Source organism: Cryptomeria japonica, chromosome 5 (assembly GCF_030272615.1).
Source record: "Cryptomeria japonica chromosome 5, Sugi_1.0, whole genome shotgun sequence".
NCBI lineage: Eukaryota > Viridiplantae > Streptophyta > Pinopsida > Cupressales > Cupressaceae > Cryptomeria > Cryptomeria japonica.
The window spans coordinates 33141679-33155878 of NC_081409.1; the positions used below are offsets into that span (position 1 = coordinate 33141679).

Below are 14200 nucleotides of genomic sequence, written 5' to 3' on the forward strand. Positions count from 1 at the left end.
TATCAAATTGATTTAAGGATGAATTTTATTTTAACTTGAGGGGCTTCTATAAGAAAATCCTAGGTGTGTAACATTCATTCTCATTGCAAGTACAAAATAATGGAAATGTTGGTTACTCCATCATTTCTTCCACGTAGATAGGTTGTTTAATGTTTGTTTGTGTTTGTTGTTATTGGTATGTAAACTTAGTACTTTGGTTAGTTTGTTTGCAATTTGTTGAACCCGTGAGTGCTAGCTAAAGCACACAGTTGCAATCATATTCATGTATAAATTATCTTCTATGTCATAACCCCTCTTTGGACATTGGATTAAATAAATACGATAATTAAAACATTTATTATTTAACATTTAATAATATTGGAAAATGTCTCATTTATGAGACTTCACGATTTTCCTCTAATATATAATTATTAATGTTTATTATTATTTTTTATGATTATTATTTATTATTATTGTTATATATGATTATTATTTATTATTATTTATATAGTAACTATCAAACAATTATAATGCAATAAGCATTGGAATGGATTGAGAACCCATTGTCATCAGCAAAATCGAAAATATCTCTTGAAGCCAACCTTTAATGTTTGCCGTGATGAGAACCGGTAAACACAGGAATCATTAGAAATACCGATAAATCAATTATCGGAAGTGTTTGACTATTAATTCATATTGTATAACCCATATGCATCGGACCTAATAGAACTCTTTTTCCTTCGTACCCTGGAAGAATGGAGAGTCACGAATGCGGAAGATCTGTACTTAGACCGTTAAAGAGTCTCCTATATTTAAGATCATGACTCATATTCCTTGCGGGCATTCACTCGATTGCGGGCCATGAGATGATGGCGGTGATGAAACAAAGACTATCATGTTGCAAGCGATTCATTACACATATCAAGAAGATCAACCATCCATGCATACAAGACGAGATGATTGCAAGCAGCAATTAATGATCTCATAAAGATAATCACAGCTAGATGATACACCATTATGGAATAATTAGAGCAGTCACATACATCCGATACCGATCCTACTTGAAGACATACTATCGATAGACGATAAGAAGACTAGATTGATAGTCAAGCACTCAACAATTAATTGTTCCCAAGAAGACAATCATAAGCGTCAACATAAAAGACAGTAAGCATCCATCTACTTCAGATTCATTATTGATCAATATTATACCTTGATTGATCTACTCTCAATGGAATTGTGTCGATATGTAAAGCCAATTGTTAGCAATTATCAAGAATGTGGTTAGACAACAAAATCCACCAGTTCGATCACCTACATCTACGCTATGAGTATCTACAGCAGCAGGACCATAAGTTTATCGTACCCAACACCACGTGATAAGTATTGGAGCGATTCCATGAGACATTATAAGTGACGTGGCTGAGATAGAACAACAGCGATGAAGATATAATAATTAAAAGAAGAAGCACTAATTGGGGTTACATCAATTAAGGGATAACAATAATCATTAGTATATTGAAGAGATGCGATCTGTGGGGAGAGACATGGTTAGGGAAAGACATGTCTCTTACACATTCAAAAGATGCAACCATTTGATTTGCAAGGTATAAGTGGGACATCGATAGCACTTCATCGAGGATCATTAGAAAACCTTTATCTCTTATTTATCCTTTATTGGATCTGCTTGTTTGAGCATAAGCCTGTTGGCCTATTTCGGTTGCTTAGATCAAAAGAAAATATCAGAAACAGCACCATTGTTGCAAGTGCAAATCATCTACATCAGAAACAGAATCATTCTCTTGTTGCAAGAATATAATTACACATCTGAAACAGAAACATATCACTACCAGCGATATTAGCATCATATATATATATATACATTGCATATACTCAAGTGTTAAATCAGAAATAGCAATTCATCACTCTAGCCAATAGAAAGACATTATAGCATATTATCCATTGTTAAATCAGAGAAGGCTAACATAAGATTGAATATCAAGATCATCTTGCATATTTATTATCAGACATATCAGATATAGCGGAGATAATCTCATCAGCGTGAATTGCACTAAGTGCAGATATATAGATCAGATCATCTAGCATATATGTGATTGTTCAATCAGAGATAGCAGTGATCAACATTTAATCTATATATATATTGTTCCTTGCATAATATTATTATTGTATATATATATATATTATATCAATTGCATAATTCAAAGTGTTATCATAGATCAAATTCATAGTAATAATTGAGACTTAAAGGAAATAAGTCTCTTGCGATTGATTTTGCAAGATAGTTGTCCCAAATTCACAAGTTATCCTAAAAGGGGACATCACAGTGGTATGAGAGCATTGTATTTTGTGAATATATTGCATTGTTCCTAAAATGGGACATTACATTCTATAATGCAAGTAAGGTATTCGATTGCTCTGCAAGTTCTGATATGGTATCAGAGCGGGCATAGGAGAAGGCTTCGCTGGAGTATTTATTTCACTTGGAGTGACATATTGAGTCGAGTCATAAGCCCGACGATATGATGGTAATCGTGCCTCGAGGGCTTTTGGTCGGCAGTATAATAAACAATACTCATACTAATCTCTGATTCGAGCATGATTTGTGGATGTTGGAGCTGAATCAAGCATCGTCAAAAATGGAATTTTAATTTTGACACTAGTTCTTTTTGCAGCCACACAATTTCTCAGCTTTGCTGTTTGCAGACGGCTCATTATATGCAGTGTTAAACAGTGCCTTGGTCTAGTTAGATTCATCGTAATCTTCATATAAAGTGGTGTGGGCATCTTGCCATTGCTGCTTCACATGGAAATGACTGTGGTGGTCGTGTGCACAAGTTGGGAAAAGCATACACCAAAATGTTAATACTAGTGTTGCCAATGCGACTAGATTTGTTCTTGCTGTGTATCAGGTTGCTGTGTCTAATTTGGCAAATATCTGGATGTTGCTTATCAATTCAGAGTTGCGTGTGTTGGCTCTGCATACTAGCTCGGTTTGATCAGTCCTTCTGTGCACAACCCATAGCTCGTGCAATTTGTTGGTGCTAGTCTTGAGTGGTGGTGGAGATCTCATTGGCGATTCCTGTTTGAAAAAATCTCACACTTTGTGTGATGGAGATTGGCATGGGCTCCATTCTTTTGGTTGCCTTTGTGAGGTGAAGGTCCGTGTTAGAGGTCTCTTGCTTTCACAAGCACTACATACTACCTCACACAGCTAATGGTGATATCTTATTTTCTGATTCTTTAATCATGATGATTTTATTTTGGAAAGTGTATAACTCAAGGCAATGATGTGGAAGTAGAATTGTGCACTAGGTATAACTTATTACACTATTATTAGTGTGAATTCATTCACACCAAGGAGGTTTTCAAAAAAAGAAATTATGTTTTTGACTCAAATTATGTAACTCTCGACTCTCTTAGGGGGTGTTGTTTTTAAAGGAGGTGCTCTTTTACTTCATTCTCTAACAAAATGGCAGGAAGTTCTCCAAAATTTCTTCTCCCAGATTCTTAGCTACTACGTGGAAATAATTATTCCGCCTGGAAGACCAAACTCAAAACTCAGCTTTAGTTTGAGGAAGTTTGGGATGTGGTTACTGATGCCACATCACGCCATAATACAAATGCTGATGAACAGAAAAAAATTGATCAAGCCGACAGAAAGGCCAAATTGATCATACTATTCAGTTTGTCTGATGATGTCCAACCCTTTATCCGTGACTCGTCCACAACCAAAGATGTGGGGGACAAACTGAACATGGTGTATGAGGCGAAGAATCAGAATCAGATCATGAATTTGCAGAGTCAGCTACACAGCCTGAAGATGAAAAATGGAGAATAGTTGGAATCTTTTCTCAAAAGGATTGCAGAGTTGAGAGCTTCATTACAAGCGTTGTGAGAAAAGACTAAAGATGCATTTTTGGTGCCTAGTGTTCTACAGGCACTGCCTCCCAAATATAAAGTCTTTGTGACAACTTTGAATGTCACTGAGACAACACCCACTTTTGAGAAGTTGGTGAATCTACTTCAAAAAGAAGAATCTCTAAGGCACAAACATGAGGAGGAGGATCATGCCATGACTACTCATCATAAAGGCAAAGCCTATGAAGCAATCTGGTGGACCACCCAAATCTGGCAATTCATCCAGACCTTAGAAGAAGTGTCCAATCTGTGACAGAGTTGGACATGATGTGAAGAATTGTTGGTACAACTCCTTCAAAAAAGGATCTTCCATCAAATCACATCCAAAGAAGCCCTTTCAAAGCAGAAAACTGCAATGGGAGTAGAAGAAGAAACAGAAGCAACAAAGCAATGTCGCTGAAGCAGATGATTCTCCAAACGAGGAATACATGTTGTCAACCCACACTTCAAAAGATGGTTTCTCACATTGAGACCTCATCATGGTACAATAACTCTTGGAGATGATACCACTCATGAAATCAAAGGTATTGGTGACATCTCTTTAGAGTTTGGCATACATAAGTGTAGGATTACTAATGTTTTGTATGTGGCAGGGCTTACCAAAAATCTTCTTTCTGTTACTCAATTTATTGATCATAACCTTAGGATTGAATTTGATTCAACTAAGGATAAAAAGGTGTGTCTTGTCAAAGATAAGTCTAAAAATGAAAAGATTGTTGCTAGTGCTACTAAGGTTGGTAGAATGTTTAGGCTTGATACAGTAGCAAATCATCAAGCCTTAGTGACTAAGGAAAATGATCTTTCAATGCTTTGGCATCGTAGATTTGGTCACTTGAGCACTAGTTACTTGCTCAAGCTTTGTAAACATAACATGGTCAAAGGGCTTCCATCCCTTGAAAAATCTAATGCAATTTGTTCTAGTTGCATTGCTGGTAAACAACATCGAGCACATTTTCCTTCTAGTGAGCATTGTGCCAGTCAACCTTTGCAGCTGATGTATACCGATTTGTGCGGTCCCATGCCACCTAGTCACAATGGATACAAGTACTTTCAGCTTTTTGTTGATGATCATTCAAGTAAAATGTGGGTATATTGTTTGCAGCATAAAGATGAGGCTTTTTCATACTTCAAAGAGTTTCGTACTCTTGTGGAGAAAGATATGAATCATCGTATTTATGTCCTCCGCTCAGATCGAGGGGGGAAATACACCAGCACAAAATTCTCAACATATCTGAAGGAAAATGGCATTCGACGTCAATTGACTGTAGCGTACACCCCACAACAAAATGGTGTTGTGGAACGGAAAAATCGCGTCATCGTGGAGATGGTCCGCAGTATGTTAAAAGATTCACATCTAGAGCGTGCATATTGGGCTGAAGCTGTACACACTACAATTTATCTTCTGAATCCTGCTCCAACCAAAGCCCTTGATGGGATCACTCTAGAAGAAGTATGGATAGGGGTAAATCCATCTATCTCACATCTTCGTGTTTTTGGATGCATTGCTTATATGCACATTCCTAAACAGAAGAGAAAGAAACTTGATGAAAAATCTATGAAATGTATGCTTCTTGGCTATAGTAGTGAGTCTAAGGCGTATCGCCTTCTGGATCTATTGACGTGGTGAATTTCGTATAGCTACTACTCTCTCCGATCAACGCAGAATAGAATGTTGAGTATACTATCCTCTCTTGAAATAAGGAAATCCCTAATGTTGTTTGGTTTGATCGTGTGGGCGTGACCTCAATGTTTTGATTGTCAGGTCTTGACTGTAGGATAGCTCAACAGTTTGATGTCTTTTGCTAGAAACACAAAGGGGACTGATGTTGGTGGATGGATTTGGCTCGAAAGGTCTCAGACATGATTTCCCCTAGGCTCTACGAATTGGTTCATCTGATCCGTCAGTATGTTGATGCTGCCATGGATACTTTACTTTCAGATTTTTTTTAAAAAAAGGGGAAAATAGGTAAAAGGGGGAAAGAGGATGCTAACTACTTCTACCTAAAAATAACACATTCAAGTTGATAGACAGAAACCTTGCAATAATCAAATTTTATTTTGCTAGCAATTCACACAACTAGATAAAATTGATGCAATCTCCAAAGGGGAAACAGATTTTCATGCCATTAAACATAAACGCTGAATTTAAGACATTCATACATTCCATGTTAAATAACCGAACTAAGTATACTAGTGAGCTCAGACTAACCATGCAGAGGAGTTGGCAATCAACCAATCCTTAATGGTATGAACTAAGATTTCTATCAGATATCAACTTGCACATATTATTTTATAAAACAAAATACATAACATAAATTTAAAGAGTGAAGAAATAGACCATGCACTCACATGAAACAATAACAACTTTAATCTTCATTAAGTCTAAATGTATTTCTGCAGAGCTTCTGCAACAATCCAAGATTTCTTACTAAAAAATAAGGGAGAAACCATCCCTTATATAGACTTTCAAAAATGGATGAATGGCCAAGATCTAATCTTACAAGTGGCCCAGATTCATCCTATAAAACATGGCTGCCCATACCCATTAATGGATAACAAAATATCACCACCAACCATCAACTAACTTATAATTACCAACTACCAAACATAAAGCAGCTCAAAAAAGTGCACTTGCACGGAGCTCAAAAATTTACAATGACTTTGTGTTGACGTGTTTGAAATCGCATTGCTGCAATCTCCATACGGCCAACGCATAATAGAATAACCAGCTGAGTATCCTATCCTCTCTTGATATAAGGAAGTCCCTAATGCTATTTTTGGTTTGATCAAAGGGGACGACCTCAAGGTTTTGATTGTTAGGTCTTGACTGCAGGACTACTCAGTGGTTTGATGTGTTTTTGCTGGAAACACAAGGGAACTTACGATTTGCAACAAATTGGTTTGCTGTGATTCTCGAATTACGTAATAAAGAGCAAAAGGAAAGGGTTAGGAGATCTAAAACTAACAACACGGGTATGTGGGTAGACGGATTCAACATAACCAATTCCTGTTTGGCCAAAATAGCTCACAACCTTGCAGGAACGGTGCAATCTTCAAAGGGACTTGGAAGATTTTCAGACTGGAGACGCACGGCTAAGCACCCAATTCTAGCGCTGCTCAGACAGACACCTGCAATTGAACTAAGCACAATTAAAGGCTCAGGTTAACCATACAAAAGGATACACAATCAGTATATCCTCAATGGTATGAGCCTGAATCTATCAAATACGTGCACACTCAAAATAGAAAGATCTATCTAAAATGCTAAGAGAACCCATGCAAACAGGATGAAAACAAGACAATAAACACCAAATCAATGTTTATATATTGATTTCAGCTGCCTATTACAACAATTTCTGCAACATCTCAATGCCATTGCTAAGATCTAACCTATTCTAACTCTAAAATCTAACTCTCTCACCAGAGTCTAACTATTCAACAATCTCTAACTATCTAACCATCTAACCCTTTACAAAAGAAAGGCCTCTGCCTTTTATAGATATTACAATTTTGAATCGAAGGTTAGGATGGACTGCATCCAAGGGCCCTAATCTGCCTTCTAGAAGCTAGCAGCTTTAACCGATGCCTAATCAATTCTCAGTTATCCAACCAACCACAATTTCAACCACCTACAACTGTTTTGGCATTAATTTGAGTCTATCCGATCTTCTTAGTGGTTGGGAATAGTTGTCCACAAAAATATCTTGCACGGGACCCACATGCAGTTTACAATAAAGCAGTTTCAGTTTTAAAACTAAATTTCTGGACTTAAATCCAGCTGTGCACTTTCTTGAGAATGCATAGACTTGCAGCATTCAGAGTGTTCTTTGGTCTTTGGTCCCGGTGGTAGACTTTAGCTTTGTGGTCTAGTGGCATGCTTCCCAATGCTTGGTTGTTCTCGCGCTCTTGCATCTTTTCTTTTCCAGTCTTCAGTGCCTGGCCTTGATTGTGATCCTTCTTCTATTTGCGTTTCAGGTCTTTCTCCTGGTTCTCCAATGATGTCCTACGACCTGCGAACGATCAATTTCGTTTTAATAAATCAATTTGAAAAATTAAATAATTTAATTTAACAAACATTAAATTTAATTACGACGTCTGGCTTGAGAAGCTCTTTGTGAGATGTATCTTGAAAATGCTTCTCCTTTCTCTTCGAATGTGAAATCTGATCCTTGGTCTTGATAGTGTTTGGGCGATTTACTTCTGCGTGATTTTACCTTTGGAGTCTTGGGCATTTTGAATGGGTTTATGGCATTTTGAAAACTTCTTATAGCGCAATTCTGGAGGTTTGAAGAGCCTCTGCAAATTTTAAAATCCTAACACTCATGCCTTTTCTGGTGTATTTCGGAGAATGGGGGGGGGGGTTTGCAGACTTTAAACTTCACATCTCCATCTTCCAAATTACGAACTCTACGTTTTTTCACGTTTTTGCCATTTTTAAACTTTCCGCGCTATGTTGCGAACTTCAGACCATTCGGAGTTTTTGCCAAAATTCGCCCTTGCGCGATCTTTAGCTAAGTTCGGACCCTTTCCAACTTTTGCTAATTTTCGAAGCTTTTGGAGTTTTCACCAACTTAAGCAAATTTCGGACCTCTGGCACTTTCTGGAATTTCGCGATTTTAGACTCTTTTGGCGAATTTCGGAGTGCTTAGACATTTTTTTTTTCTTTTTTGCGAATTGGAGATATTTTCGGACTTTAGGCCCAATTTTGCAAATTCGGAGTTTTAACGCTTTTCACGAATTTCGGGGTTATAACGCCTTTTCACGATTTTAGGACAATTTTGGACCTAAGGCTCTTTTTACAACTTATCCAGAATTTCGGACCTTTTAGCATGTTTTGCAAATTTATACAAAATTTTGAATTTCAGCCCCAGGGTCCGAAATTAGGTGTTTTAAGTGAAATTCAGACCTCTGGGGGCTTTTTGCAACTTTTCGACATTTTTAAATTTCGGCCCTAGGGTCCGAAACTAGATGACTTAGGTGAAATTCGGACCATTTGGGGAGTTTGCGAGCTCCGCGTTTATCCCTCTCGTTTTCAGAGCTTTGGCAAATTCGTGAACTCTGTGTTTATCTTCCAACTTCGGACCCTGTGGCGAGATGAAGGCCCTTTCAAAACTTATACCTCGTATTCGCCCCAGGCGTGAACTTCGGAGGCCACATTCTTTTCGGACCTTTCAACGTTTTTGGCGACACTCGCAAATTCTGAAATTTTGTCCTTAGGGTCCGAAGTTCGGCATCTTTGAACTTTTCGGAGCTCTCCAAGCTTTTAGCGATTTTCAAACTTTCAAATTTCGGCCTAGGGTCCGAATTTCAGTGACCCAAGTGAATTTCGGACCATAAGGGTCCTTTTGCAACATTTAGAAAGCATTTTCGGACCATTTAACGCCTTTCGCAACTTAAAGAAAACTTCGGACCCTTGGGCCATTTTACAAAAATTGAAAGCTAAAACGCCTTACCTGTCTTCTTCCTCCTACGCGATTAGCTAGTTTTCAACTTCTGGAGTTTCGTGAACTCGAAGACTATGGACGATTTGATTTACAACAATCTCGGGTGATTTGGCTTTGAGGTATGAAAGGTATTTGCAGAAACATCCATTCCTCCCGCACAGGCAAACAAAATTTAGGGGGGGGGTCTGTCAACTGACGGGGTGTGTGTGTAAGCACAACACTTTGGTAGTTAGAAAGAAACTTTATATTGAAAAAGTGCACTTAAAATTAAAAAGAAACAAATACTTTTCAAGAAATAACTTTTTCTTTCCCCGAGGTAGACTCTTTTGTTGGTTGAAAATTTTGTACACTTGGGGAAATATCAAAGAAACGGGACTCAGACTTGGCTCGAACTTGGCAAGGCCGACTCGGACTTGGACTCGAGACTCGGCGTCAGACTCAGCTCTAGGCTCGGTTGGACTCGGGAAAGTGAAAAACTCAAGAAATTTAGAGATTTTTAAAGATTTAAAACTTGTTTTAGGCACCCTTTATTGAATACACCTTAAAGACACAAAAACATCATCAAACTCGGCTCATTTGATTACATACACAAGTATACATCAATCACATAAGCATAAACGCAAATTGTAGCTGAAGGAAATAACAAACATAGATATATAAATATTGTCAAATGTATACAATATTACAAAACTCATGGAATAAAAAATCCATGTCATCATATGATCATCATCAAATGTTTCATACAAATACCAAAGGTAAATACAACTACAAGCCTATGGCTCAGAGGAGCCTGCACCCTCCGGCCCCGTCCCCCTGCGAAGGCATCTAAGGTAGGTCCTGGATGATTCGACAGCCATAGCCACTCCCCGTGACACCATGCCATGCTCACCAACATCAGGAACATCCGTGTCACTATCTGCCTCTGAATCTCCTGTCTGTGCTCGTGCTCTCCGCTCCTCCTCTGCCATGGCTATAGTCTCAGCCTCTATATCTACCTGGTCGATCCAATCAGTGTCAGATTCGGAGCTTAAATTTTCCCTACTTCTATCGACGCAGTTTCCCCCCATAGTTTTCGACGGGGTTTGGGGGCAGCGCCCCCAAGGTGTTATTTTTCTATTGGCTAGCATGTTGTAACCCTAATTTTTCTCATTCTCAAGCGGGGGTTGTAGTGAACAAAGAAGATAACATTCATTTAAAAAAAACTTTTTAAAATGTATTTTTTTTGTCATTTTACTAACTGTTGACGTGTATTTTGTACACTATCTAACACAGAGTAAAATACCCAAGGGTACCTTATCCTCTCTTGAGTAAAGCCTCTGAATGCTGAAGATATCGCGAAAAGGATCAATCAGGGTGACTTCAAGGTTCTTTGCTGTAGGATCTCTACGTGTGGATAAGCACCAGTGGTATGATGTGATTTGCTGGAATCACAAGGGGACTTACACTTCAATGACCTGAACGTCTGATTTGTTGGAATCACAAGTCCTACTAACTAACTGGAAGACAAACAAATGGCAAAAGATGCAAGGTTCAGGAAGTCTACTCTACTACCTAGAATGCGAGAAGATGGATGAATGACTAGGTGGATTCCTACTGGGCTGGGTCTCACCATCAGGCTGAACAATTCAACACCAACTCAGTGCGATCTTCTAAGGGATGCTTCCAATATGTTTAAATCGTACACCATCTGACAAAGATCACCATTCAAGAAAAAGCATGAAACAATAGATGTGTAACGACTTATGATTAAGCTCATTTCATTCCAGTTGACCACACAAGGCGTCCTTACAATAGGTAAGAGGCTAGTGGTATGGATTAAACGGATTCCACACAGGTGCATTCAACAATTTCCTTCATTGGATCTAATCATCTACCATCTAGAATTGAAGATTCAACAAGAAACCATGCATATTGCAAGAAACGACACACTTCACCATTACTTCCATGAAAATGGAGTTTGTTTACAATCAATGGCAACAATTTCTTGCCTTGTTCTCCTATTCTACTCTAATTGCTATTCTATCAATTGACTATTCACCTTCTAACTACTCTCTATCTATCTTCTATTATTAGCCTTTCACAAATGAAGAGTCGGGGCTTATATAGTGCCCACAATACAATTCGATGGCTAAGATCAATGGCCAAGATTCAATAATGAAAACCCTAATTAGGGTTTGTTACAACCATTACATAGCATTTAATGCTTGACCAATGATAAAATTACATTTTTAGGAAACATGTTTTCTTTGGAAAAATCGACCGATAGATAGCTGGGGTAGGTACATTGAAGTTTGTGCCATCTCCCATGAGTTAGGTACATTGAATCTAGACATGCTGAGGTGGACCACACCGACTGAAGAAGTGATGACAGGGATGCCACCTCATCTGACACTTGGTTGATGCCAATTTGATGTTGCTGAGAAGCTAGCTTTAATTAACTCTTCTGAAACTATTTGCTTCTTCAACGAACCCTTGCTCTGACTTCTTTTGTCTTTGATGTGCAGGATGATGATGTACCTCGCCTTGGAATGTTGGATTGGAAGAGGTCGCCCTTATCCTTGCTTGATCTTCTTTGATGAGAGTCGGGCGACTAGTAGATGCTCCTGCCTTTGGAGTCGCCATCTTGACACCTACGCAACATTTCACAATTAGTATTATATCTTGAAGTGTAGAAATTAGACTTAAAAGGAAGATTTAAGATTTTAATTAGGAAACTTCATGATAAATCTAGAGTTATCATTTCCTAATTAACCATACAATACTTAGACTTTTCTAAAAAAATGTCTAAAAATCAAACCTTGAACAAGGGTGTTAAGATGATTTCGCCATACCTCCTCTTGAGTATTAAACTTTAAGAAATGATGTAAAAAATAGGTTTCGCTAGGCAAAGTGTAGATCAAAGCCTTCTCTAGGATGAATTGCGCCTCCTCTAGCTTGAAAAGAATAAACTCCACTTCCTTCTAGCCTTCAACACTTGAAAGAAATTCGCTCCAAACTAGCACTATTTCGCACCTCCAATTAGCTCTCCAATTTCGCACTTAAGGCAATGATTGAATGATTTGAAATGTAAAAAAACTCCTCCAGTATATAGAGCGCTCACCCCTTTGCTTCCTCTAGGCTGACTTGGCAAAAAAGGAGGTTAAAAATAAATAAAATCTCAAAAATAAGGGGGCCGACTTGGCTAATAAAAACAAAAAAGGCCTTGAGCACTTTATTTTTTATTTTAATTTAATAAAAATTAATTTTAAATGCCTCCAAAGCAAATTTCGATTTTCTAAGGCTTAAAATCAATTTATTAAATGCCAAAATGCTTTTAATTTAATGTGAATTTAATTTTAATTTTCCAAATGCCTCAAAATTAGCAATTTTGGCGATCAAATGCAAATTGGAGAATATTAATTTTTTAAAACAAAGCTTGATGAACCTTCATGATGATTTCGCCCTGGACCCTCTCTAAGGGTCAAGAGCGATTTTGCAATTTTAGCCTTGAATACTTCACATCTTGATTTGAAAATCTCCTGGAGGGTAAATTGATATCCAATTAATGCGTTGCACTTCAAATTTGACATTTTACGTGAGGAAAAATAGGTGGAAATGTCAATTTCGCCTTGGACCCTCAGCAAGGGTCAGGAGCGATTTTTTAATTTTGACTAAAAATCTTCACTTCCTCATCAAAACACTTTCTCACCAAGCTAGATCACGTTCAGGCCTCCAAAATAAGCAAGAAAATCATCCTTCCAAAATTTTCGCCCTGGACCCTCAGCAAGGGTCAGGAGCGATTTTTTAATTTTGACTAAAAATCTTCACTTCCTCATCAAAACACTTTCTCACCAAGCTAGATCACGTTCAGGCCTCCAAAATAAGCAAGAAAATCATCCTTCCAAAATTTTCGCCCTGGACCCTCTCTGAGGGTCAGGAGCGATTTTTGCAAACTGGGCTTAATTCTCCATCCTTTTTCATTAAGACTTCATTCGCCACTAGGCAATGACCTTGCATTAACCACTTCATCCAAATTTGCTTCGTTGTTGTGAGGCGAAATGAGAATTTTCAACATTCTCGCTCTGGGCCCTCTCTGAGGGTTAGGAGCAATTTTTCATTTTGTGACCAAAATCATCAATTTTCAAAGGCAAAACATCATTCATCATGCACTTGGAGGTCTCTTCGCCCTAGCCTATCCTTGCCTTAGCACAATTTTGAAGAAAACATGCAGTTTTTGTGATTTTCGCCCTGGACCCTTAGCAAGGGTCAGGAGCGACTTTTTGGTTTTAAGCATATTTCTTCATCTTTTGGACTCCAAATTGCCTCTAAGGCATTAAACATCACATCCTCTTCCTATCCACACAATATTTTGTCTCAATCCTTCAAACAAAGGAGAGAATCCTGAAAATTCGCTCTGGACCCTTGGCAAGGGTCAGGAGCGATTTTTGTAATTGCCTTCAAAATTCTGACTCTCAACAATCTCTTTTCACTTCAAGGCAATTTAAACATTATTTCAAACCCATGCCTAGCCTTGGCTTTTCTTAAACTTGGATGAAAAGATCATATATTAGGTTTTTCGCCCTGGGCCCTCTCTGAGGGTCAGGAGCGATTTTTTGATTTTGGGTTGATTTCCTCTTTTGTTGATCATCCAAATTATATTCAACGGGTAGAACATGCTTTCCTTCATCCCTTCCAATTATAAAAATCACTTTGATCTTGCAAGAATAGTGCATATTTGAAAATTTCGCTCTGGACCCTTTCCGAGGGTCAGGAGCGATTTTTGCTACCTGGACAAAAATGCTTCACTTTTCATCTCAAAATTTCTTTGCTAAGGAAGATGTCATCTTGTTTCATGCTAT

The 14200-nt window shown here is 38.1% G+C and overlaps 1 protein-coding gene across 2 annotated transcripts in view; it reads left to right on the top strand.

The window, feature by feature from the left end:
* LOC131057374 (uncharacterized) overlaps window positions 1–14200 on the top strand; it is a 339223-nt gene that overhangs the window by 238311 nt on the left and 86712 nt on the right. The window lies entirely within an intron of this gene.